The sequence below is a fragment of the Pteronotus mesoamericanus genome, unplaced genomic scaffold (genome assembly GCF_021234165.1).
Source record: "Pteronotus mesoamericanus isolate MK-2021 breed Mesoamerican mustached bat unplaced genomic scaffold, CSHL_Meso_final contig_78, whole genome shotgun sequence".
Lineage (NCBI taxonomy): Eukaryota > Metazoa > Chordata > Mammalia > Chiroptera > Mormoopidae > Pteronotus > Pteronotus mesoamericanus.
The window spans coordinates 26,142,954-26,170,380 of record NW_026555258.1 but is presented as its reverse complement, the minus strand read 5'-3'; positions in this window follow the sequence as shown (position 1 = coordinate 26,170,380).

Here is a 27,427-nt window from a genome sequence, read left to right as displayed (position 1 = left end):
CCTAGCTAAATAGTGTTGACCATTTATAGTTTTACATACGATCCCATGAATCCCAAAGAGGCATGGGTGCAGAGAGAAGTGGATTCTGGTAGGTGTTGGGTCAGGGTTGAAGGATGAACTTTTGTTTCATTACTAACATTTATTGGATGCACCATTCTAGGTATTTTATACATGTAATTTTTCCAATAGTACTATGAAAAAGGCATTATATCTTCATCTTACATATGAGGAAACTGAGAACACAGAACTTTTGGCAATCTGTCCAGTGCTACACAACCAGAACGGAACTGAACATTAAAGGCTGCCATTTGCACAACTGCTGGCATTACCCCTTTCAGATGCGGTGTGGTGAGGGCTCTCCGGGAAGACAGTTGTGTACTTTAAATGGCTTTTCACCTTGGCCTCCACCTGTTTCCACTTTTGTTGAAATGCTCATTATATATAAGACTATTTCAGGCACAAGACCACTTCCAGGAAAGGGAGCCATACCTCACATAACTCTTCTGGGTAGCTAACACAATGAAGATTTAATAGCAGTAGTTGCAACTGGCAGTTCAAGAGTTAATGCCTGCTGGCATAAAGCATCCTGTGGAGATGAACGACTGAATGGGAATTTCAGCATATTGGACTTTGGCAGGCACAGAGTGCAGCAAATGAGCCTCCTGACACATGAAGGCATCCCACTTGATTTGACATCAATTGAAAAGCCTAACAAACGTTCTAAACCTTAGCATTCTCTTCTCCTGCAGAGATAATATCCACACTATTTTTGAGGAGAGCAAAAACTTTATTTTGTGCACTTTTCAAATTGAAGAACTAAGAAACAAGTTCTCATAATTTGAACAGTTCAACCGAATGTTTAGATAAAAGGTTGTGAAAGCTTTTTCCCCATTGTCTCTTTTAGTTATTGCTGCAGAAATCCACTCTAAATGAAAGACCTTTCTTTCCTTTTTTCAAGATAAAGACTCAAGCCTCAAGAATCCACCAAAATAAATTATTTCACAGAGACGCTTCCTCAGAAAAGAAACACACGTGGAAATTTCTTAATCTTCCACAAACCTCTCCTGCTCCCATAAAAAAGGAAGTATTAAAATGTAATAATGAGGAGCTGGGGCCCAACAAATTGTCATTGTTGGGAGAAAAATATGAAAACAGAGCTTTACTCTAGGGGGTTTCATTTCAGAGCTTCCTTTTTCTTGACATTGTTTTTCATGTCTACTCTCACGTATTTATGAAGAGCCTTTTCTCCTCATCTTCTGCCTGGCTGTCATGTCTTGCTTTCTTTGAAAATTTAACATGACTGCAATGGAGTGCACCCAGCTCCTCTGACAGCCCACTCACACTCTCGGGCCCCCACCTATTTTTAAAGGAATGGCATCCGTCCTCGCCCCCTTGAAGTCCTCTTCTTTGTCAGATTGCCTCTCCAAATAGTCGCCCTTCTCAGTAGCCATGGTTCTCTCATGTGCTTTTGCCTTCTTATTCTCCAAGCCGCCACGCTCTTTCAGGCCATTCTCGCTTCACACATAAATCACTGCCATGGTCTCCTATGTAACTTCCCCTCATCTGATCCAACCTTCATTGAGTCTCACGGCTTGTAGTAGAAGGTCCAAAGCTCTCTAATTTTTAACTAGAGAGTGGGTAGAACTCCTGTGGGTAGAACTTCATGATTCCCCATTTCTGGCCAGGCAGTTCTGTTCATGGTTCTCCCAAAGCATGATGATATTTCAGGAGCTACTTTAAGCACTTTTCACATACCATCCAATTCACTCCTCACAGTGGTATCGTGAATAAGAGGCCTGGGTTGTTGCATTGGGTATTGAACTTGGGTGCGTAATGTAACTGCTCCATGTGTTTGTTTTCTCATCTGTAAAATGAGGATACTACTACTAGCATCCGCCTCATTGGTTTATTGCAAGGATTTAATACAGGCATGTATCAACAGTACCTAACACATAAGACATGCTTAATAGATGTTGATTGTTAGTATCATATCTCATAGGAGACACTGAGGTACAGGCAGGTTAAATAATTGTCAAGTTGCTATAACCAGTTAGTGAACTTGGAGTCTGAACCAAACGTGACTTCAGAATGCACTCAAACATTATACTATGTGGCTTATGTTCACATCATTTACACTTGCAGTTTCTCTTCAATCTCTTTCCTTTGAGGAATAGTGTAGACATCTAGGACTATTTGTAGCTGCCCTCTCTTCCCTCTGAGATGCCATGGGAGCCATGAAAAGAAAGCAGGTGGCCCTGGTTTGTGCCTACAGATACTTTATCTTGAGTCCTTTGGCTGTGATTACCGTCTACAGACACCTTCTGTACTCTAAGCACTTTGGGTGAACATGCCTGATTGGGACAGAGTGTAAGTCTCTCACTAGGAGGATGCCTGGATGGCGTGAGCCCGTGCCTGAAGGAAGCAGATCAATGCTTTTTTTTTTTTTTTTTTTTTTTTTTTTTTAGCATCACAGTAAGTTCTTCTAAAGAGACACTATCTATACTTTAGGATTCCAGAGCTGGCTGAGAGACAAGTGTCCACCTTAGGATCACCTTCTGGTGAAAGGAATCCATTTTGAGTGCATGGGTCATGTTCATGCCTTGAAGGTTTCTATTATGCTCATGACTTGTCAATTATGACATAGAAAAAAACTATTGGGATTCATAATTATTAACACAGGACAGTTAGAATGGTTTAGATAGAGAAAGTATCCTAGAATGAGGAAAGAAAAGAAAGGATGAAACCAATATTTTATTGTGTGAGGATCTCTTCTGTGCCAGATGCTATTTTATACATTGCCATGTATTCATTAATTCAGTTTACAAAATTTGATGAACACTTATTATGTGCCAGGGGACACCTGTGATAGGTCTCGGAGTGCTGAGATTAATATGGTACACATTCTCCTTGCCCTCAGGGAATTTAGAATCTATCAGAGGGAAAGATGTAGAGCAAACATTTGTATATTCCTTTCTTTAGTTCCTGAAAAGCAGGAATCTATTTCCATTTACAAATATGGAAACTGAGAGAACTGCCAGAAAATCAAACTGTATGGAAATCTGACAACCAAGAATTTAGAGAAGAAACTTCCTGCAGACTGGTAGGAGGGGTGGAGATAGGCAGCCTGGGTGGAGAGGAGTGCAGAGGACCAATTGGGTGAGGCAGGGGCTGGTAGACTGGGTGGTCCCACATTTGCATGCAGATAAACCATGAGGAACAGCTGAGGAGCGAGACAGACTGCTCCTCAGTACAGTCTGTCTCGCTCAGTTGCAGCACAGGAAAAGAAAGCCTCAAAACCTCTGGCTATAAACACCTGTGGGAGTTGTGGCAGCGGCAGAAACTCCCAACCTCACAGGAGAGTTTGTTGGAAAGACTCGTAGAGTCCTAGAATGTACACAAGCCCACCCATCAGGGTATCAGCACCAGAAGGGCCCAATTTGCTTGTGGGTAGCAGGGGAAGTGACTGAAAACCAGCCAAGAGCCAAGCAAGTGGCATTGTTCCCTCTTGGACCTCTCCCCAACATACAGTGCCCCAATGTAGGGACATGAGTTGCCCCACCCCGGCTTAGCCCCTTACAATATAACAGGAGCACCACTGAGACAAAGACTCAGCCCCTTACAATATAACAGGAGCACCACTGAGACAAAGACTTAGCCCCTTACAATGTAACAGGTGCACCACTGAGACAAAGAAATATGGCCCAAATGAAAGAACAGATCAAAACTCCAGAAAAAGAACTAAGTGACGAGGAGATAGACAACCTATCAGGTGAAGATTTCAAAACCCTGGTAATCAGGATGCTCACAGAAATGAGCACAGATGCAAAATAGTAGAAGTGAAGGCTATGCAAAATTAAGTAAAGAAAAATATACAGGGAACCAACAGAAAAGGGAAAGAAACTGGGTCTCAAATCAATGATTTGGAGGAGAAGGAAGGAATAAACTTTCAACTGGAATAGGATGAATAAACGGGAATTTAAAAAAATGAGGGGAGGTTTAGGAACCTTTGGGATAACTTTGAACATTCCAACATCTGAATCATAGGGGTGCCAGAAGGAGAAGAGGAAGAGCAAGAAATTGAAACTCATTTGAAAAAATATTGAAGGAGAACTTCCCCAATCTGGCCAAGGAAATAGACTTCCAGGAGATCCAGGAAGCTCAGAGAGTCCCAAAGATGCTGGACCAAAGGAAGCACACGCCAAGGCACATCATAGTTACAGTATCTAAGATTAAAGATGAGGAGAGACTCTTAAAAGCACCAAGAGAAAAGGAGGCAGTTACCTACAAAGGAGTGCCCATAAGACTATCAGCTGATTGCTCAAAAGAAACCCAGCAGGCAAGAAAGGACTGGGAAGAAGTATCTAAAGTCATGAAAGGCAAGGAACTACATCCAAGATTACTCTTTAGAGAAAAGCTATCATTTAGAATGGAAGGGTAGAAAAAGTGCTTCCCAGATTGTTGCGTTCCGCTGCAGTGGTGAGGCGGGGCGCACTGCCTCGGAGCCCGCTGCTTGTGGCTCCTGTCGCCACTTTTCCCAGGCCCAGGCAGCAACTGCCACTTCGAGGGGGATGGAGCGAGCCACAGGGGCACGGCGCTCCCGGAATCTGGGAGTACCGCCCAGGGCCAGCTGAGAAGGAAGCGGGCTCTGAATCCTGCAGAGCTTGTCCTGGAGTTGTCATGGATGAGGGGGATAAACAGGAATCGTTGCACACACTTCTCTCTTTGCCAGGAGAGGGGACGTGGCACATCCCTCTAGTGGGGAAGGCCCCAAATTCCTTTGTTCAAAGGCTTTTATTGAAAAGGTTATCAGTGGGGCTAGGGTAACAGGAATGCACAGGTTATCTCATTACATCACTGAGTTAATGTTCATAGAGAATGGGTGATGTTTTGAAGAAAACAAATGGCAGGAACACACCAATTTACATGGGTCCAAGAGGAGATTAGTAAAACAAGAGGGACGACTAAACATGAGAGTTCAGTAAACATAAGAGTGCCCAAGGGTATAGGGTTGGGGTCTCTGAATAATGTAAATTTCCTTCCCAGCATGAGCTGGCTAGAGCTTTAGAAGGAAGAACAAAGCACACTTTAAAGAATTTACTTTTAGGCCTGATTTCCCTGGGAACTGCCAGATCCGGTTTAGGACAGACTCCCGGTATTGTTTCAAGCCTGAGCCAGGCGGGGGGAGGGAGCCACCAAGAAATAAGAAGACTGCTTTCAGATAGAATGAGGACTCCGGCCATGTCCAAGTCAAGCCGAGAGGTGTGGGCCTTTCTGCCCCTTCTCCATGTCCCCCAATTTCTTGTCTGCTGGCAATATTCGATCAGCATCTGTCTTAGGTTGTATACCTCAGCTTGAGAAAACTTACCTGTCTTTGATAACTGGTCATCCACAGCAAAGCAGAGAGGCAGGAGCTACGCCCCTGCCAGGTGAGGGACAGGTTATATCTCCTCAGGAGGCTGTTTCTCCAAGGCCTCCTGATTACTTCCAGCCTTGGAGAAACAGCCTCCAAGCCTCTCAGTGTGATTATAGTTCCTGACTATAGGCATTTCCTGGAAAATAGGAAGGCAGGAATGAGGAAGAAACCTTATTTTCCAGACAGGGCATTTCCCAACACCAGATAAGGTCAAGTTAAAGGAGTTCATCATCACCAAGCCCTGACTATATGAAATGTTAAAGGGACTTATCTAAGAAAAAGAAGAAAATCAAAAAATATGAACAGTAAAATGACAACAAACTCACAACTACGAACAACCTAAAAAACAAAAACAAACAAAGCAAACAACTAGAACAGGAACAGAATCACAGAAATGGAGAATCACAGAAATCACATGGAGGGTTGTCAGTGGGGAGGTGGAGGAGGGAGAATAGGGGAAAAGGTACAGGGAATAAGAAGCATAATTGGTAGGTACAAAATAGGCAGGGGCAGGTTAAGAATAGTATAGGGAATGGAGAAGCCAAAGAACTTGTATCTGTGACCCATGGACATGAACTAAGGTGGGGGAATGCTGGTGGGAGAGGTGATGCAGGGCAGAGGGGGATAAAGGGGAGCAAAAATTGGGACAACTGTAATAGTATAATCAATAAAATATACTAAAAAATGTGGAAATGGAGGCTCAGAGAAGTGAGCTCTCTTGCTTAATATAGCAGGCTCATTAAGTTAAGAAGCAGAGTTTCATAACCAGTTTTTTCTAGACATGAATTTTGATTTCCTTCCGTTTGTCACAGAGTATCTCCTGACATCAGCTTTACAGTTAGCTTTGCAGTGATATTAGGTTAAACAGTGCATTTCAGAAGCAAGCCTGTGAGATTTTGACTCATATTGATTGTTCTTCAGGAAATAAGCCAAATCCTTTCATTCAGCCTACTAAAATGCTCTCCATCAGAGATTTGAATATTGACTCTCTTGCTGAAGCACCAGGTATATTAGGGATAATTATTTCTGTATAACTCAATAGCAATCAAAATTTTGTTTATCCAGTTCCTTAAAAGATATATATTGATTTAAAATAAAATTATTTTCAGGTTAAATAGTGGTGCAGATACTAGTATCTATTCCTCCTCCTTTAAGTCCCAGCAAATAGATTCCCTCTGAAATGCTTAAAAGGATATAAAATTAGAGAACATTTTATATCAACACTGGAAAATAGGAAGGAATGTATTTTAGAATAGTCTTGAGAAAGCTTCTCCCAGGCTTGTCTGTGTGTCTGTCAAGACAAAGGTTTCTTCCTCACTCCTGTCTTCCTTCAGGTCTTTGCTGGTGAGATCCTTTCCAGGGAGATCTTACATTCAAAATGTCCTAGCCTTCTTCCTTTGAAAGTATGCTTTTTCTTACCTGTTTTATTTTTCTCTATAGCTTAAAAAATCACCTGCCATGCTCTAAATTTAGCTTTACTATTTGCTTACGTCTATCTTCCTATTTATGCAACTAGAACATAATTCCCATGAAGGAAGAATTCTTTTTGTTTTAAATTTCACTTTTCATTGTCATGTCTCTATTGCCTGAAACAGGTCTTGGTACATAGTAGGTACTCAATCAATATTCCTCAGAGGGATGATTCCCTGTTTTACCGATGAGGAAACTGAAGTTAGAGAATACTGTACTCTCATTCTGCCTTATTTCATGTTCATCATCGTTTCTTCATGTTAATATACTTAGATCTAGTTCATTCCTTTTAGCCTAATATTTTATAACTTGAATATGTCCATTGTATTTTTCTATCCCTTCATAGATAGGCCTTTAGGCTGTTTCTCATACTAATATAACAGCGTGGTTCTAGGCGTTGAGATGGGTGTTTGCTGTTGGCCCAGAAATGCACCCATCAGCAAGGGCCTAAAGCTAAATACAAAAAGAAACTAAGTTCCTGCACATTCTATGTGGATGGACCTGCTGGCCACAGGTACCATCCCTGCAGGGCTTCCCTCTCCCAACTGGATATAAGAAGGAGCTTGCAGGCGAGGAGGAGGTAGGTAGCCTCTTGCAGGAGGGATGTATTCACAAAGAGAAGCTCTCTCCTTATCTACCCTTGTGTGTGTGTGTGTGTGTGTGTGTGTGTGTGTGTGTGTAAGGGGGATGGGGAAGAAGACAGTGGGATATGTGTTCCTTTCCTGAATCCAAGGGAAGGAGTGGAGTCCATAGGGAAATTCTACATTTGAGCTCAGAAACTTCTCTTTTGAAAGCTGCCAGGGGCCTGGGATGTTGGAGAAAGGGACAGGAAAAAGAGGACAGGTTCAAGGGAAGGAACACCAGGAAAGCACACTGAATCCCTTCTACGTGGCATGTCAAAACCATGTTCTTTTTCTGTTTTTAGGTGAAGGGGCATTTTTCTGCAGTCTTAAAGATTTGAGTTGAAATTTGGCATACTCTGCACCAGCTTTCATCTTTGACCTGAAAATTGTTTCTTTCTTCTTACTTTAACCATATTCTCCTAAAGGCCCAAAGTTTTAAACAAAAGGGCTGATATAAACAATTTCATATATAATTGTATAACTCTGCTATGACAACAAAATGCCATTATAATATAAAATTAGGAAAATCACATTGCTTTCAGAAGCTTCAATGGAATAAAAATAATTTTAATCATTTATAACAAAATAGTTCTACTTCAAGGCTTGAATAAATTAGAGTAGACACCTAAATAAAGTAACTTTTTAGGTATATTAAGATTAGTGTCCAAGCTGCCTTTAAAATATTCTGAGTAAGATTCATTTTTACAATTTAAAAATCACAATTTAATATATATATTTGAAGTGGTTAAAAGCATCAGATCATAATGCACTATCGAGACATCACTTATATATGATTTAGTTAATAAGGCATTTTTCATTAGAGTTTATTACTTGCCTTCCATATATGAATGGTGCCATTTCTGATTTCATCATCTCTTCTACCTAGAGTCCCTCCATCTAGGATGACTTATCATCATTCTTTTCCTCCAGTGCTGGGACAGTACATGTTTGTGAATGTTTGTTGGAAGACCGATAGAGTTTTTATTAAAGTTATACTGAACTGAACTCAAGAGTCAAGGTTCTGGCTCTTCACCCTGTGATTTCTCCTCACTACTTTCCAAATCTGCTTATTGCATATTGTGTTTGAATTAGCCTTTATTGCCAAAGTTTTGATTAAGTAAATGCCATAGCTAGGAATTAAATTATAAGCACTTATCAAATTGCAGCCAAGTGATATCGATCTCTAAATGTAACCTATATATTCAACGCAGCATGCTATCTATGAAATGAGCTGTAGTAATAAATTGCGTATGCTACATTTCTCATCGTGCTTTTAGTATCCATTAACCAATTACTAAAAAGTGGGAAGGGGGTGGAAAAAGGAGGATGTGAAAGCTGCAGATGTTTAAATGTATAGTATTAGCAGTGAGGAGTGGGCATTGCACTATTCACTTCTTTATAGTTCCTCCTTAGGAATTCTTTCCTGAAGGTGTTCTCTACTATCCGTCATCAGATTGTTGGGTGTCTAACTTACTGCATGTACCTCCAGTTGGTTCTTCTCTGGAGAAATGCTAGTTCAAGCAGAATTTCCTTTACATTACAGCTCCTTGTGAGTTTTTGTCCAATCACAAGGCATTAGAGGAGCTACAGCCTGTATTTTTTCACCAGCTCTTATCTTCATCTATTAAATAGTACTAGAGATTCTAACCAAAGAAATAAAACTACCTTTGTCCAAAGGCAACATGATTGTCTATACAGGAAATTCTAATGCATCTACAGAAGAGAGAAGGAAAGAGAGAAAGAGAGAGAGAGAGAGGAGTGAAGTAGGGAATGCTACTACTAAGTGAATTGATGAAGATCAGTATTTTCATTAGCATTGTTGATGTTAATTCTCCCCAAATTAACCTATAGATTTAATACAATCCAAATCAAAATTCCAGGATGATCTCTTGTAGAACTTGACAAGCTAATTATGTAATTTGTATGAAATGTGTATGTCCTAGAATAGCTAAAACAACTTTTTGAAAGAACAAATAAAGAGAGCTTATACTACCTGACTTTAATCTTATTATAAAGCTATAGTAACCAAGGCAGTGTGGCATGCACATCAAGATAAAAAAAAGATTTAAAAGAATAGAGAGTCCGGTAATAATATCACAGATACATAGTCAGTTAATTTTTTGGCAAAGATGCAAATGAAATCCAGAAAGAATGTATGGACTTTTCAACAAATGGTATTAGAACAATTTGATATCCATATGAAAAAAAAAGAACTCATACCACATGCAAACATTAACTCAAAACAGGCCAAAATATAAAACCTAATATAAAATTTGTGTAAGAAAGTCTTTGGATTCGGCAAACTTAACTTTGATACAATGCCAAAAGCATGGTCCATAGAAATAAAATTGATAAACTGAACTTCAAAAAGTTGAAACTTTAGCTTCTCAAAAGACACTGCCCTCAATCTGGTGCTTGTAAAAGCCAGCCTTGGTGTACAGCTTTGTCTTTCCCACAAACACCCAGGCCCAGGAGAGGCAGCCACAAACTGTGGATTGCTTTGTAGCTCCAAACAGGTAGCTCAAGGCCCGTCGCATATAGTGTTTGACATTAGCCCACACCAGAGTCCCTCCTAAGAGGCCCTAGAAATAACACACCCAGAGACCAGCTTCAGACAATGTCAGAGCAGGATCCGATTAGCTTTACAAGATGAATATCCTAAGAGAGATCTAAACAGGTACCAGACACTACTGAGGTGAATTCTGCTTTGTTTGGGCACCACCTGCAAAGCAGCTCATATACTTTGGTCAGGGTTGATCCTCCCAATTAGCCAACCTGAGGATGAACAGCGTGCATGAATGGGGCAATAGCAACAAGACTCAATTACAACAGGAGGGCTCACATAACCCACATAAGGGATATTACTGTAGCCCCCAGCTCAGGTGATCAGAGATATTGTACCACTTGGTACCACAGGACATCTATGGCATCAGGCCACCCTATGAAGAGTGGGAATCATAGAAGATCTAATACATAGAAACAAAAACAAAGAGGAAGTCAAAATAGGGAGACAAAGAAACTTGCCGCAAAAGAAAGAACAGGAGAAATCTCAAAAAAAAAGAAAGGAAAAAAAAAGAAAAGCCTAAATGAAATGAGGGCAATTTGTCAGATACAGAATTCAAAAAAGTGGTAACAGGTATGCTCAAGTAACTTAGTGAGAATTACAAAGGCATGGAAAAAGACATGGAAACCATAAAAAACATTTAAAAATTAAGAATACAATATCTGAAATGAAGAATACACTAGAAGGAATAAACAATAGGTTGGATGAAGCACAGGGTCAAATCAGTGATTTGGAAGACAAGGTACCAGAAAACATCTGATCACAGCAGTAGAAAGAAAAAAAAATTTTAAAAAAAGATAGTTTAAAGGACCTTTGTGACAACATAAAGCATAACCACATCTGCATCATAAGGGTATCAGAAGGAAAAGAGAAAGTGGAAGAGATGGAGAACCTTTTAGAAAAAAATAATTACTGAAAACGTCCCTAACTTGCTGAAGGAAAAAGACACACAAGTCCAGGAAGTGCAAAATCCCAAACAAGGTAAACCTAAAGAGGCTCATATGAAGACACATCATAATTAAAATGGCAGACATTAAATAAAGACAAAGAGAGAATATGAAAAGCAAGAAGAGAAAGATAGTTAGTTACCTACAGGAGAGCTGCCATAAGACTGTTAGCTGATTTCTCAGCAGAAACACTTCAGACCAGAAGGGATTGGCACAAAACATTCAAAGTGATGAAAAGCAAGGGTCTACCAGCAAGACCACATTACCCAGCAGCCTGTCATTTAAAATTGAAGGATAAATAAAAAGCTTCCCAGACAAGAAAAAGCTAAAGAAATTCATTACCACCAAACCAATATTATAAGAAATGTTAAAGAACCTTATTTAAGTAGAAGAAAGAAAAAAAAAGAACATAATGATAAAAAGTAAAATGGCAATAAATATATACCTATCAATAATCACTGTATTTTTTAATGTTTTATTGTTTATGCTATTACAGTTGTCCTATTTTTTCCCCTTTCTGCCCCTCCACCCAGCCTGCCCCCCACTTCCACAGTCAATCTCCACAGTGTTGTCCACATCCATGGGTCCTTCATGTGTGTTCTTTGATTAATCCCTATGCCTTCTTTCAATCAAGCTAATGTTACTAAAGAAAGAATGAGTTAACAACAAGATTAATGAGATCAAAAGTTACCTTGAGACAAATGAGAATGAAAACACAACAACCCAAAATCTATGAGACACAGTGAAAGTAGTCCTAAAAGGGAAATTCATAGCATTTTAGGCCTACCTCAAGAAACAAGAAAAATCAACAGATGTAGAAAGAGCATTTGATAAAACTCAACATCCATTTATCATGAAAACTCTCATCAAAGTGACAATAAAAGGAGCATACCTTAATGTATTACAAGTTATATATGACAGACCCTCAGCCAACACCGTACTCAATGGGCAAAAACATAAAAGAATTTCCTTTAAGATCAGGAAAATGACACGGATGTTCACTTTCACTACTCTAAATCAACATAGTACTGGAAGTCATAGACATAGCAATCAGACAAGAAGAAGAAATAAAAGGCATCCAAATTGGAAAGGAAGAAGTAAAACTATTTGCAGATGACATGATACTATATAGAGAGACCCCTAAAGACTCCACCAAAAATCCCCCAAAACTACTAGAACTGATTAATGAATTCAGCAAAGTAGCAGGATACAAAATAAATATCCAGAAATTAGTTGCATCTTTATACAGCAATAATGAAGTATCAGAAAGGGAAACCAAGAAAACAGCCCCTGTAAAATTGCATCAAAACATACCTAGGAATAAATTTAACCAAGGAGGTAAAAAACCTGTACTTGGGAAAATATAAGATGCTAAATAAAGTAATTGAAGAAGATACAAATAAGTAGAAACATATACTGTGTTCATGGATAGGAAGAGTTAACATCATTAAAATGTCCATACAAGCCAAAGCAATCTATGGATTCAACACAATTCCTATCAAGATACCAATGGTGTATTTCCACAGAACTAGAACAAATATTATCAAAATGTATATAGATCCACAAAAGAACCTGAATAGGCACAGAAATAATAAGAAAGAAGAAAGAAGAAAGTTGGAGGAATCACACTACCTGATATCAAATTATACTATACTACAAGGCCATAGTAATCAAAACAGCATGATACTGACATAAAAACAGAGAATGTAGATTAATGGAACAGAAGAGAGAGCCCCAAAATAACTCTGTACCTATATGCTCAATTAATATATACAATAGTGTAAAGACAGTGTGTTCAATAAATGGTGCTTGGAAAATTGGACAGATACATGCCAAAAAAATGAAATGAATACCTTCTTAAACCATATACAAGAATAAACTCATAATGGATGAAAAACTTAAATGTAAGACTCAAAACCATAAAAATTCTAGAAAAAAGTATAGGCAGTAAAATCTCCAACATTTTCATTACCAATATTTTTTTCTGATATAAATCTCTGGACAAGGAAAACAAAGAAAAAAAAATAAACAAAAGGGACTATATAAAACTAAAAAAGTTTTTACATGGAAAAGCTTTTCTACAAAATGAAAAGACAACCCACTGAATGGGAGAACATATTCTCCAATTATGCATCCAATAAGGGGTTAATATTCCAAGTGTACAAAGAACTTACAAAACTCAACACCAAAAAACAAATAACGCAATTAAAAAGTGGGCAAAGGACCTGAATAGACACATCTCCAAAGAGGACGTACACATGGCCAAGAGACATATGAAGAGATGCTCAATGTCACTAATCATCAGAGAAATGCAGATTAAAACCACAATGAGATATCATCTCACACTTGTCAGTATGGCTGTCATTAATAAATCAACAAACAACAAGTGCTGGTGAGGATGTGGAGAAAGAGGAACCCTTTTGCGCTGTTGGTGGGAATGCAGATTGGTGCAGCCAATGTGGAAAGCGGTATGGAGATTTCTTCAGAAATTGAAATTGAAGCTTCCGTATGACACAGTGATTCCTCTTCTGGCAGTGTGTCTGAAGACACCTGAAACACTAATTCAGAAGAACATAAGCACCCCTATGTTCATTACATCATTATTTACAATAGCTAAGATTTGGATGCAGCCCAAGTGCCCATCAGTAAATAATTGGATACAAAAGCTGTGGAACATTTACACAATGGAATACAACTCAGCTGTAAAAAATAAATAAAAAAGGAAATTTTACCGTTTGTGACAGCGTGGATGGACCTGGAGAACATTATACTAAGTGAAATAAGCCACAGAAAGAGAAGCACCATAATATTTCACCTATATGGGGAATCTAATGAACAATATAAACTAACAAACAAAACAGAAACAGACTCACAGATACAAAGAACAGACTGACAGCTGTCTGAGGGGATGGGTATTGAGAGCTGGGTGAAAAAGGTAAAGTGATTAAGTAAAAAACAAACAAACCTCATAGCAGTATGGTGATTATGAGAGAGAAGGTGGGGTAGGGGGAGGAAAAGAGAGTAAAAGGGATAAATGATGTTAAAAGGAGAGTTGACTTGAGGTGGTGAACACATAATACCATATTCAGATGATGTATTATAGAATTGTCCCCCTGAAATCTGTATAGTTTATTAACCAATGTCACCTCAACAAATTCAATAACATTTTTAATAAAGTCAGAGAGAGGGAAGTGAGAGATTTGAAGCTCAAAAAGGATTTAGTGAATACTTTGAAGATCTTCCAGTGGCTTGTAGGAGCTGAAAGAGGACCCCAACTGACAGCCAGCAGAGATACTTGGACCTCAATCATACAACTACAAGAAATTGAATCCTCCCAATAACAAGAAAGAGCTTAGAACAAGGTTTCTTAATTTAGAGCCTCTGGATGAGAATTCAGTCTGGTTAGACACTTTGCTTTCAGCCTTGTGATACCCTGATCAGGGACCCCAGACATGCCGTCCCAGATTTCTGACCTACACAGAGGTGTACCAATAAATGAATTCTTTGTTTAAGCTGCTAAAGTTATGATAATTTGTAATATATAGTGCTACCCTTTAAGAAACATCATGAAGACTTTGCAGCTAGAGAGACTGTTCAAAATCTTTGTTTCATAGAATCCTAAATTGGAAATACTGACACTTTTTTTATCTTTAGTTACATTATTTATTAAATAAGAATAGTATAATATCTCCCCAACAGATTTATTATAAAAATTAGAGAACTTGTGTATAACGATCTATGAGAGAAGCTTATAAACAATGATATATTTTAGCTATAGTTTGTTAAAATGACATGATATGGAGTTACCAGATACTCAATGGTTGTGTTACTGGAGAAACTCCCAGAAACTTCATTCTTCCCACTGACACAGTAAAGAATTTCAGATGAGTGAGCCCACTAGTGTGCAAGCAAAGTTTATTAATGCTAAGTTCTAATAGGAAGGCAAAGCAAGGGTGGCTAGAGCAGGGGTGGCAAAATTAGGGTGGCCAGAAGCCAGGTGGCCAGCACCCAGATGGCCAGAAGCTGGGTTGCCAAAAGAGAGGCCAAAGGTTCCACCTTTGGCCAGAGGTGGGGTGGCCAGGGGCCCCCCATGTGGTAAAAAGAGCTGAGAGGCCAAGAGAAGAGAGTGTGTCCTTTGTTCTGAGGACTTATATAGCTGGTGGGAAGGGGGTGAAGAAGCTACATTTTGATTGGCGGATAAAGGTGGTGCCAGCTTCCCCTGAGGGGATGTGACTACCCAAACGTAGGTACGGATAAGGGTCTGTTAGCCTGAATCCTTATCTTGCTCTAGAGTCTATTTGTTAATTTTGCGTACGTGACGGGAGACAGGCAGTTAACCAAAGTTGTTTTATGGGTTTTTTTCCTTTGGATCCCCTCCCCTTCTTCCAGGCCTTGGGATGAATATACAGTCTTAAGGTTTTCCTTTTCCCAGCAAGTGGAGATGATACACACAGGCTTTCAAGGGCTCCCCACCTCCTACACCATCGTAGTTTGACTTGTTGTTTGGGACGCCTGGCAGCCTTATCAGAACAGGCTCAGGATTGCGGGGTCAACGTGTGAGCCTTTGCTTTTAGCCTGCTGTGTTAAGTTCTTTGTTAGATTGTAATGGTGAGGTCCCTGCCTTTATTTCCCCTCTGGCCGCTCATTCCACCATAACAGTAGCTGCTATAATTATAACTAATGAAGTATTGTCACTGTTGTTTCTGACCTTAGAACCTCATAGAGGAGACATCCATGGGGATAAAGAAGTATTTCAATAAATATATGTATATAGATTTATCTCATCCCAGAGAATGTGCAAATAGTGTCTGAAGAATAAGAAGATAGATTATAAATCCCACCTGATAAAATGGCTCAAAGAATGCACTATCTTGAATCTCGGAGAAGAGATTTGAGTCTGTGTATTAAGTCATTTGAGAATGTTTTTACAGCCCTAGCAACATGTCCAATCACCAGAGTTGCCAACTTCTTGAGTATTTTTGAGGATTTACTGTACCATCCTGTCTTCAAATCTATTTTTGGTAAGCTATTGATATGGGATTCTGTGAGTCATTACTTTTACCTAAGTTTTATTTAAAAGTTGCTTCCAGGAATGTTACAACAACTCACTTTAGCTTTTTTCCTAAATATCAATGTAAGATACAATGTATTTTCCTAGATACAATGTAAGAGTTCTGCACCCAGTGAAATGTACAGTGGAATAAACAAAGTGAATTTAACTTCGTGTCTCTAAAAAAAAAAAAGGAAAAAAAGCAGGTCTATAGAGGATATTATGTTAAGTGAAATAAACCAGTCAGAGAAAGAGAAGTACCATATGATTTCACTTATATGTGGAATCTAATAAAAAAAAATAAACAAACAAGCAGAACAGAAATAGTCTCATAGTTGTACAGAACATTTTGATGGTTGCCAGATAAAAGTGGGTTTGAGGAGTTGGGTAAAAAAGGTGAAGGCATTAAGAAGTACAAATTGGCTTTTACAGAATAGTCATGGGGTATAAAGTATAGCATAGGGAGTATAGTCAATAATACTGTAATAACTATAACTAGATTTATCAGAGTGATCACTGAGTAAATTATATAAAGTTTAATCACTGGGGTGTACATCTGAAATTAATATAATAATTTATGTCAACTGTAATTGAAAAATAAACAATTATTTTTTAAAAAAGAAATAACCAGGTGCATTTCAGGTCTTGGTCCTTAGATTTGTTGAAAGATAAACTGAGGCATATAAATATTTTGAATTTATTTTGTAACCACCCCACCATTCTTTTAATGTTGTTTTTGTAAATGATGACCTGTTAACTAATGTGTGACTGCAGATAGACAGTCTGTTTGTTTAAGAATTCTAGGAACTAACTTCAAAGGAAGCTGACTCTGACCTTCAAACATTCCAACCCTGGGAGATTTACTGGCCTTCAAGCAGTTATCTGAACAGGCTATGTGGGCTTGCACATAGTCCCATCAACTGAACAACTCTCAACCCCCTCCTTTCAATTCTGTTGTTCTGCATTTTTTTGTTTGTTTGTTTTTTGTTTTTTGTCTTCCTCTTCCCTTCTTACAAAATCCCCTGCCTGTGTCCAGTTGTGAAGATGGTCTTTGTGACCAGAGTCCGCCATCTTCTCAAGCTGCCTGTCTTCCATCTGCCCCTGCCTCTTCACTATTGGCTTTTGAGTGGCAGGCAGCTAAATCTGGATTTGGTATCAATTTGAGCCGAAAAATCAACTGGAATTGGGCAATGCCAAAACGGAAGTGGTTAAGAGCACTCTGTTGACAAGAGCTGAGGGTGGGGGAGGGGGAGTGGTTCATATGAGAAATTGTGGAAGCAAAGAAAGGAAATTATTTGATTGGCTGTTGCTTAAAGCCTACTTGGCTGTTTGTGATTGGTTTTCCTTAATGTTTTGATTTCAAAACCTTGAGGCGTTTACAGGTTTCGATTTTGGTTTGCTGAGTCAGGCCTCCACAGCATCAGGGCTACACCAGTTTACTGGCCTCCTTGTTTAATTAATTTAACAGACTATTTCTCACACTACATTCTACAGGTGATATAGTTGTCTTCAGTGAGGTCTTTGAGACTGATGACATGCAGGGCTCTGGCTCTAGCTTGTAGCTCTTTTCTGAGCTGCAGATTCAGACTGCACCTCCCACCACACTCCCAGTCACAGTGAGCTACTGGTGGGACTTAGAACACACCATGCCTTTCCCCTCTCTCCTCCCTCTGCCTAGGAGTCCATCTTGGACACGAACCACCAACACGCTTATCACTGCCTCTTTAACTTGCTAGATCCTTCAGATCTTTCTAGACTCAGTTCAAATGTAGTTCTTCCTGAAAGCTTCCCTCAACTCGCCTTCTGATTTTTATTCCCTTCTTCTAGCATCCTCCACTGCTTCCTTCTTAGAATACTTACAACAAATTGTGGATTAATTCGTTTGACTCCTTCCCCCAAACTAGAGCTTCTCAAAGCGCCAGGACCAATCAGGTCATGTTCTTGTTTTATTTTCATATTTTCAGTTTCTTTTAGCCCAGTGCCTGAAGCATAGTGTGTGCTCAATAATTACACATTGGATGAATGAATAAATAATTAGTGGACACTAAAAATTCTGGTTGGGTGGGGGGAGAAGTGAAGAACTAGTTTATACATGCCAGGCTCTTCCTTTAAGAAAATAATTTGAGTGGTTAATGGAGAGGTAGGAAATATAAACATTATTTACTTGTAGCTTAACAGTTGGTTGCTACTGAGAACATGCTCAGGTGAAGTAAACATGGAGCTTATTTTCTCACTGTCTCTGTAAGGAATGATGGGGAGAATCGTTTCACATTCCTATGCCATCTGTATATCAATATGGCATTTAATTAGTGATTCTGTTCTGGGCAAGTGTTCAGGGTACTCGTATCTGGGGCCTCCTCATTCATTCAGTCCCTTGCTCCCTCAATGGTGTTTCTGTACCACTTTTGACTGCATTCTAGAAATTGCTAGAATGGCTGAGTGGATAGAATGATAGGTTCCTGCTCTGCTCTCACCGCTCCCAGGGCCCTGAGGGAGGCTCTGGGAAACAGTGCAAGTGGTGACTGGCTGCTCTCCTCTTTCCTTCATTGTTTGACACTGACTTTGGCCACTTAAATTTCTTTGGGACAGCCAACTCCTTGGTGCTAGGCTTTTTCCCTGCTGGCATATCCCCAGAAAATGGGACCACCTATCTCCACTGGGCAGTTACCCTGTAAGGCTGGGCCAAGCAGCCAAGTGGTAGTAAATGAGAAAGTAGAATGAGTTACTTTAAATGTCCTAGGGACCCACAGGATAGGATAGGGTTATCTCCTATGCTAACTCCTGCTTGATTTTAGCACTTACACAGGCATCTGGCAGTAGACACACAGGTGATTGGATAGCCAGGCATTTCTAATTTTCTTGTGTGTTTTTTTCCATACTGTGTGAGAAAGAAATACACTTAAAGAGAAATAAGATTTGTAAATCCTGCAAGTTCTGAAATAGGCAGATTATAAACGTCTGCATTGTAGACCCACTGATAGCACCAAGAACTGCAGAATGAGAAGGAAATTTGAAGAAAACTCAATCCCATTGATTTCTTAGATAATCATAATTAATGTTCCTTTACACTTTATTGTATAACCCTCATTTAATCCTCAGAATAACTCTGGGAGGTAGGTCTTGTTTTTCTCACTTTAAAGATGAGTAAACTGTTATTTATAAAAGTGAAATAGGTTATTTGATATTATATAACTTGTGGATGGTAGAGCCAGAGTTAGAACCAACAGGACCCTTAATTTTTTTTTAATCTATATTAGTATTAGCTACTATTTATTTTAGAGTGTACCAGATGTTGGGATGAGCCCTTCACATGCACCAAATCATTAAATATTAATGACTCTAAAAGATAGATATTATCTCCACTAGACACATTAGGAATCAGATTCAGAGAGGTTAAGGGACTTTTCAAGGTCAAGCAGTGGAATTAGGATAGAAATCAGGCCTTCTTTCAAGCAAGTGTTCCCTTTAATTCTTTCAGGTAATGTCAATGTCTTAAAGTCTTAGAAGGCATTTTTTAAAAGTATTATTTTCAGATCCTAAGGGAAAGTTGGGGAAAGTTAGTGTACTAGATAGCTTATTTATATTTAGCACTTTTCCTGCCCACTTATGTTCTCACCCAAGTATCACGAAAGTTGGAGGCTCAGAACTTCATTTCCCAGGACCCCTTTACCAGCAGGGTTCAGTGTTAGATTCCACAGATAGAAGGAATTCCCAGAAGATATGAGAAAGGAAGAGAAGCAGAGACCGTTATCCTCCTTGATCTCATTCCTATTACTGTCCCCCCATTTCCTCCACCCTAGTTCTCCTGACCTCCTTGCTGTTTCTCAAACACTAAGAATACTACACTTTCAGGGATTTTGCACGTGATCATCCTTTTGCCTGAATTGTTCTTCTCTCAGATACCCAGCTGGCTCTCTGCATCGCCTCTTTCAGGTCTCGGTCCAAATGTCCCCTACTTACTGAAGTCTTCTCTCACCACCTTATTTCAGACTGCAGAGTCTGTCCTGTCCCATGCTATTCCCCATTCCTTGATTTAGTTTCCTTCATAGCATTTATAATCTGATGTATATTTTACTTTTTAATCTACTTCCATCTGTTTCCATTAGAATATAGACTCCATAAAGTCAATTACTGATTCTGCAGTCCAGGAACATATCTGGCTCAAATCAGGCACTTAATAAATGTTTCTTGAATGAATGAGAATAAATACTGCCACTGACAGGTGACCACAGGTGGTGACTCTATGCATGGGGCACTGTTATGCTTCTGATTAGAAGAGCCTCATTTGTTTTGATTGAGAGTCTGCCTTTGCCTTTACTCCTGCTCTTTCTTGCCACTCTGTTGTGCGAGGGCATCTGTGTTGGGTAAGAGGCCCAATTTTCCATGAAAAATGCAGATGGAGTTATCGGGTGGGGGTGGGGGAAGAAAAAGCTATGCACAGCAGGGAGCCTCACTGTGCCAAGTGTTTGTAAGATCTTTGTCATGGCAGTTAGTGATGTACCAGAGGGGAGGTGGTAAGGACTGTCTGCCCAATGAGGAGGAGTATTTCATCACTGACATTGTTTAGAATTGTCAGTGCATGGTGATAATACAAAGCAAGCTGACTTTTAGTTAGATTTCTTTATAGTCTTTTATAGAAAATGAAATCCTTACTGCCTTCTCAGGAAGAGGACCACTCCCACTGTCCTACCTTTGATACACTACAGCCCAGAGGTGGCTGAGGGTCTGAAGTCAGCCTCTAAGTGGTGTGACCACAATGATTGGGAACTCATAATGGTGTCATCTCCACCACGGAGCCCACCGGTCATTTGCAAGAAAGGTTAGTGTAGGCACTGACACAAGGTCTTGACATTGTTCAGTTTGTCCACTGCTTCCCGATGACCCATGCTTATTGCCAAGTCCTGAGTTTTGATGTTGGAGGGTGGTGGTTTTGGGTGTATTCTCTGTTGCTTTATAACAAATTACTGTACTCTAAAACTTAATGGCTTAAAACAACATTTATTATCTTAGAGTTTCTGAGTGCCAGGAATGCAGGCAGCCTAACTGGGTCCTCTTCTTCAGGGTCTCTCAGAGGCTACAGTCAAGGTGCAGACAGGGCCTGCAGTCTTATCTGAAGGGTCAGCTGGGGAAGCATGCATGTCTGGGCTCACTCACACAGTTGTTGGCTGGCCTACGCTCCTCAAGGGCTCTTGGACTAGGGGCCTCAACTGCTCATTGGCTGCTGGCCAGAGACCACTCTCAGTTCCTTGTGTTATCAGCCTCTTCGTAGAGCATCTCACAACATGGAAGAGTGAGCATATTAGAGGACAAGAAAGGACACCAGCAAGAGAGAGAAGAATAGGAAGACAGAAGTTACAGTTTCTATATCTAATCTGAGAAGTGATATCCCAACAATTTATTGTATTCCACCGGTGAGAAGCAGGTCACGAGGTTCATCACACACACTTACATGGACCAGGGACTGCATAAGGGTGTGAATACCACAAAGGAGAGATTATTGCTGCTTACTATATTAAGTTAACTCTTCAGTAATTACACCACATATTTTAAATATTCATGCATCGGATCTTGGAAGCGATGCTTTCCTCAGCCAGACTCTATTTTTGCTATATCTTGTAGAAGTTTCTCCAACTTTCTGGCTGATTAATGGATTTATTTTCTGAGTTACACTGAGGATGAAAATTTATTTTCGCTTTGAAATTTCAAAGGGAACTGCGGAGGGAAGGAAGTTAAATTTGTAGGATCAAATGTTATTGTTATATGGACATTTAAACTATTTTTTTAAAGCTATGTTCATGAGCAATCCAGTTTTCTAGGTCTTGTGTAGGAAGATGTTGCATTTACCCAAAAAGGAGTTGTGTGGATATCAAATATTGATACACATTCATTTCTCCTCAAAACTTTGCTGACATTAATTCGCTACCTTCTTTTATTTGTGGTGTTGTTGTAGAGAAGCCTGAGGTTGGCTAGATTTTGGTCCTTGTTAGGAGATGCTCTCAGTGCTCTCCTCACATCACCTAAATAGTCACCACTTCAGTATGCATGTGCCAGTAATGTCCCCCTCAGTCATCTGGGACTCTCTGTCTCAGGGCTTCTCCCAGCATATGGGCTGGCAGTTCAGGGTATCCCAGCCTTCTGGCTCCTTGGGTGGATAATACTGCGATGTATTCTCCACGGTTTGTGCCCTGATACATGAAACCAGCTCAGCAAAGATCCACTTTGATGATTCTATTCTCTTTCTTCTCTCATGTTCCCACGCCCCTACAGATGCTTCCTGGGCTCACCAAACCACTGTCTCAGAATCTGCTTTGAGGGAACCCAGTGGAAGACAATTCTTTATAGGTGAGTTTGTTCAGGTATAGATAACCTTGTTCAGATATTTAAAAGATTTTTAAAGACTTATTTATCTTGATTACCCAAAATTTTGTCTCTTTTGCCCAGAAGTTACATTTATTTAACTTATTTTTCCTGGCATTTTGGGACCCTTAAAAAATATGCCCTGGTCTTTCCTCAGCTCAAGGATTTATTAAACTATAACTTTGATGATTTCTTCTTTTTCATTTTATTCTGATTTCTTCCTCATGAAGTTCACTTTGTTCTGGCCTCACTTCTCATATCACGAGGCATCACTAAATGCCTGAATATTCTTTCTCCATTCTCTTATTCCATATCTGTAGTCATCTCTCATAACTTAGTATATTTGTCCTTATTCTCTGCATTCTAAGAAGGCTTTTCAAGTTTGTGACCTACCTCACTCCTTCAGTTTTCTGCAGCATAAGCTTTTCTCTTCACTCCCGCAGTGTGGTCTTGCATTTCACTATTAAGGTTCTACCAATTCCCCAATATCTCATTGATTTGCCCCTTTCATCTCTCTTCAGCTTTTAAAATGACTTGTTTTGTTTCATTTTATAACGTATTTTTTACCCTTTACTGAAATTTTCTTTTAGATCCTATACTTAATCATATAATAATGGCCTGCTCTTCTCTGGGTATTCTGGCTGCTGATTTTCCCTCTTATTATGTAGTTTATTTTAGTTCATATTGAAATGTCTTCTCTACTCATCCTTGGCAAAGATAACATCTGTCTAGACTTAGTGTTTATCAACAAATAGGGTCATTACTTTGGCCCATGTGGTTCTTTACATTTGTTCAAAAATCAAATCCCTTTCTTAGATCCTTTGTTGGGAGAGGGAACTTTCATGTACACTGGTCCTAGATAAATTTCTATTTTTTATCAGGCATGACCCAGTGAGGGCTTCTCCATTGCTTAATTTTTTGGGACATTAACAACTGTAATGAAATTTTCTAGGACGCTCCACGCCATTTCTAATTGTGCCACTCTTAACATCTCCCCTTATTTCCTGCCCAGTTATTTTATAGGATTAACTGGCTCTGCAAGGATGTAGGAAAATGCCAGTGGAAATGGGAAGGAGTAGTTTTAGGAGTTCAGAGATATCCACACTGCACAGTACCATTCTAAGCATTACTGAAGGATGATTTCTCAGAGCAGGGCCTATATCTCTGTTTAAGAAACATGTTACAATGCAAAGGTGACAGATTTTTTTCCTACCTTATTGTACCTGATACTTTTTTCCTAATGCAAAGGTGGTTAATGCCATGAGCAGATGCTTGGGTGAGTATTCTAAATTTGTGTCCATATTTCTAATAATTGTTACTAGTTTATCAGTTATTTTTATATTGTATGAGAACCTTAACTTCTAATGGCCTAGAGAATTGTCTTCTTTTAATGTGTTATCATTCATATTTCTGTGAAAGTTTGGGAGATACTGAGTAAGTAAATGTTAATAAGACACAATTTTGAATGGAAAATTTCATCTTATGTCTATTGTAATAAGTGCATAATACAATAGATGATGTATAATAACAATAAGACTTTCTGATTTCATGGGCTTTAAACTTTACTCATAAGTAACATTATTTTCTATTATAGGTTTAAAATATCATCTATGACAACTAATTTTATAAGCCTGCTTTGTGTGCATTATAAATGTCTACCTTAAAATTACTTTTGAGGCAACAACCTCAACTTTAATCTACATGCTGATCTTGAGGAATATTGCTGTCAAAAATTATGACAAAGTGCTCTGAAGTGTAGGTATTCATGGCTGTTGCTCCATGTCTATGCTCAGAATTCATGATTGCATCCAACACAGTGACAGGAACTCAGGGGAAGAGATTCAAGAAAGCAAAACATATGCCACAGAAAGTACTTCTCCATCTTTACCAGGCATTAAAAAAATCATCCTGAGAGTGATTGATGTGCAAGAGAATATCATAAAAAATGGCCTTTTCTGCTATGCTAAAAAAAAAAAAAAGGAAGCAAATGTTAAAATTCATGTGCTTGTTTATTTGAAGTTTAAACTTTGGCCCTTCACCTTTGATTAAGATTAACAGTAAAATCACTAAACTCTTCATGGTGTAAATAAATATGTGTGGACCAGTGACCAACTGTTGATTAATATGTTGATTAGTAGGAAAAGAACTGTACATTTAGTTGTTTTTATAAGTGCACTGGAACAGCGCTGGAACTTTTCTGGATCCCTGAGAACCAATTGTATGAGCCTCTTCAGAACTCTGCATTCCATGGCATCACAATGGTAGACTGAAACCAACCATGTTGGGAGCATCTATAGCATAGAAATTGTCAAATGCTGCAATTACAGCTCCCCTCCCCCAAGCCCAAAAGACAGTTGTTAAACACTGATCAGAACTACCACTATTATGAGGGCCCTTTTAAACCTTCATTTCTGATGATGACATGATTATATTTGGTTTATTTATATTAAACTTGTAGACTTCATTATGGTGATCAAGTCCAAAAATGATTTTGGAGTTGAATTTTCATAGATTTCCTTTTAGCCCAAAGTAGGAATCACTATGCAAGCAGTGGTTTTATACCTTCTTTTTCTTAAGAAATTGTTAATTGTAGCTAACAACTACAACAATAAGCTAGATTCTCTGTGTTTTTTTTTTTAAATGACCAAACTTTCCAAACTAAAAGATGCACTTCTATTCCAGTTTTTTAAAAGCTTTAACATCAATTGAAGGCTGAATACCTCCAGTTACAGTGACGATGGACTTAAATTCATTTGCCCAGGAGAGTGTTTTATAAGTGAGTGCTCTGGCTTAGGGTCCTGCTTCCAGCTCTGCTCCATCTCCCTGTGGCGGGGGGGCAGGTTGCTGGAGAGGAGCACCCCGGGAAGGGAGGAAGCTGGCCTTGACCCAGCTGCCCCTCCATTTCTCCCCACTGCCTTGATATTTCTTTCTTCCTCGATCTTTCCAATTCTCCTTTCATCATTATCTAGTTGATTGTTTACTGTACTTATTAGGGTGCACTTTTACCTCACACTTTAATTTAAAAACAAGAAACTGTTGATGGTAAAGATGACTATGCAGTCACATCCTCGTATGTGACCTAGGAAAAAAGCAGTTTGTCCTCTCTTTTACTGATATGTTAAAAATGCATGTTCAATATTTATTTGAGGAAGAGGGAATGTCCACACTTGTTAAGAATGCTTTGTTGTTTCAACATGAAAGCACTAGTCCTGTCTATTCTGGGGGACCAATTTACATGTAATCAGCTGTGAAAGGAACTGAGGATGCAGGGCTGAGTTAACTGGCACCGTATTTTCAAGTTAATTAAGTAATATGTTAATGTTCCTTAGAGAAGTACTTATCAATTTATCATGTGCACATCTACCACCTGGCAATCTGATTCAGTCTGTCTGAGGCAGGGTCTGAGAATCTAGTCTGCATTCCTAACAAGCTTCCACATGATACTGATGTTGCTGGGCCAGGGACCCCACTTTGGAGGGTGCTGGGGCGTGTCACCTCATCTCCTTTACTCTAGTTCCAATGGAAGGGTCAATATTCCTATAAATATGGGGGAACATTAACTAGTTTTTTAAAGCTCATTTACATTTTTTAAAAAATGGCTTATTATGTATTTCTATTTATATATCCTTAAAACATATTTTTTTGGGGGTGAGTAGTTTACTGGCTCCTAACACTAAAGAAATTCCCTGCTTCTTTTACGTAACTTGCCAAAAGTGGAGGTTTATACTCTTAGGAGAGAATTGTATGATTCTGTGATTTTAGAATTTACATGTCAAAGTTGCTGCTTAGAAGAAGAGATATGAAACCCATGATAGGCCTGTACTTGTGACTGTTTTAAAAATGATAAGCTTTTGATCAGCTCAGTAGGAATTTTTGTAAAGTATGTTTTTCTAAAACGAATATAAAGAATATTGACACTGAAAAACATGAACTATAAAGCCCACCCATAATGATTTAGAGCAAACACCTAGATATCCAGACAGTAATATTTTCATAGGAATTGTCATGATAACCATGTAAATTCACATCTTTATATCCTAGGGTGTTCTGGTTTAAGAATATGGGGATATGAAGATACTATGCATGAAGTTTTCAACTGTACAATTCTGAGCAAACTACAAGCCACCTATGATGTGTCTTTGTCAGGCACATATAAAACGCTCAATAAATAAGTTGAATGAACTGATTCCAAAGGAAACTTACATGTGTAACTTGCTTACCAGCTTGCACAATTTAAATAATGCCTGCCATAAGCATGTGCTTCCAGGAGTGATCCCTCCTGCACCACCCACTTCAGGTCTGGAAGGTGAGCAGTGCTCTTTTGTTCGGCTTTATGATCTGATGTCCACCTCCACTGGTTAAGCGTCGCTCAACTATTTCAGCCAACACCAAGCTCTCTTCTTCCAAATACCCATGACACTTAATCGTATTTCATTTTTTGCCATTCATACTTTGAAAAGATTGCATCTCCAAAGATACTGTGAAATTCTTAAAAGTGGAGATATTGTCATATTATTTTTTTGTGAAATCCAGAGCAGGTATTCAATAAAAAGTTATTAAATTGATTTCCTGCTTTGACAAGTGATTGTTGATGACACTTTATTAAATATCCATGTCAGATATTTCAGGCAAGGCCCAACACTTCCAGACTCAACCAAATAAAATATGTCATTGCTTTAAGAAATTTTCTTATGACTTGGCCTTTGAAACACCCACAGAATATGATATCTCTTGAAAAAGAAAGGCTTAGATGTGTTTTTCCAAGGTTCAGCTAGGTTTGGAAAGATTTGTTGGTATATTTCCCCAAGGTATAGTTGAGAATAGCTTTTGTCATCTCTCCATTAGGTGCCATTGGTTGATGTTTTCTCTGTGTTTTCTTAGGGTTAACTGATCATGATTTTGGTGTGACTACTTCCACCAATGAATACTCTGAGAAGAGCAAACCTAGCTCAATCATGGGGAAATATACATATTTTTAAACGTATATAATAACATTCTAGAAAG